The 1107-nt window shown below is 71.2% G+C and overlaps 1 protein-coding gene across 3 annotated transcripts in view; it reads right to left on the minus strand.

Annotated features, from left to right (window-relative positions):
- Window positions 1-331, minus strand: part of TBC1D1 (TBC1 (tre-2/USP6, BUB2, cdc16) domain family, member 1) — a 249133-nt gene extending 248802 nt beyond the window's left edge. For all 3 annotated transcript variants that reach the window (XM_011949126.1, XM_011949127.1, XM_011949125.1), the window contains exon 1: window positions 67-331. The gene's annotated coding sequence lies outside the window, so the exon portion shown is untranslated. The remainder of the gene's footprint in view (window positions 1-66) is intronic.
- Window positions 332-1107: the final 776 nt, after the last annotated feature.

A 1107-nucleotide genomic window follows, 5' to 3' on the forward strand; every position in this document is an offset into this window, starting at 1 on the left:
GGGCGGCCGCGATGCCCCAAGAGAAGCCAGCGGGATGGCCAGGTCGAAGCCCCGGAAGGCGCTTACCTGTGCCGCGCCGCGATCAGAGCCCGGGGCCAGGCCGGGACGCGCAGGTGCTTGGGGGCATCCTGGGGACGGCCTGGGCGGGCGGGGCGTCCATCGTGCCGGGCTGGCTGCGCTCTTCCCGCCGCTGGGGGCCGGGGAGGGGGCTCCCCTCGGCTCTGCGCCCGTCTCTTCTCCACCCGGCTGAGGACACAGCGGGTCCCGCGGCGGCGGCAGCAACAGGCACCGGCGGACTGTGGCTGCACCAGGAGCAGCAGCCGAAGAGGAGGAGGAGGAGGAGGAGGAGGAAGAGGAGGAGAGGAGGAGGAGGTGTCTGCGCGCGGCTCTCGTTTCCTCCTCCCAGCCCGGGCGAGCGCGCGGGAGGCGAGGAGAGGACAGGAGCCGGGATGTCCCCACTCGGTCCCCGGGGAGCTGCGAGGGGGACTCGGTGTCCTCCTCCTCCCCACTGCGCCGTGTGACTGTGCCCGGGCAGCACGGCCCGGACGGGCGAGTCACACGCGAGCAACAGCTGCTGCACTGCGGGTCCGCCGCGGCCTCCCTCCCCTCTTTGCCACCCCCCGCCCCCAAGCCCGCGGGCCATCCTCAGCCAGTGTCTGTAGGGGAAATGGGGGGAGGTACTCGGACCGCCGCCCCATCCACCCCCTGCGCAGGATCTGGGCACAGCGTTTCCCTGGGGAGACGGGGGCGCGGGGCCCCGCGCGTGATGCAGGCCCTCGTGGCGGGATGTGCAGTCGCACACCCTGTCCTTGGCGGCCTATTTATAGCAGGTGGCACTGCCCGCCACTCGCTCGGCCTGAGTGGCTCTCAGCAGGTGGCACTGCCTGCCCGCTCTCCGCGCTCCTGAAGGAGCCTCGCTTCATCTGCACCCTCTCCTTCTCCCTCCGAAACGGACGTGGTGGAAACTGCACACGACATGGGAGGCGGAGGCCGGGGGGCGACCAAGCCACCTGGTTCTCCCCCGCCTTACCCCCTCCCCTTCCTTGGATGATGGCAGGGGAAGAATTGAGGCACGGATGTCCTATGGGGCGCAGGCATGCAAGGCAG

The sequence above is a fragment of the Colobus angolensis genome, unplaced genomic scaffold (assembly GCF_000951035.1).
Source record: "Colobus angolensis palliatus isolate OR3802 unplaced genomic scaffold, Cang.pa_1.0 Scaffold29, whole genome shotgun sequence".
NCBI classification, from domain to species: Eukaryota; Metazoa; Chordata; class Mammalia; order Primates; family Cercopithecidae; genus Colobus; species Colobus angolensis.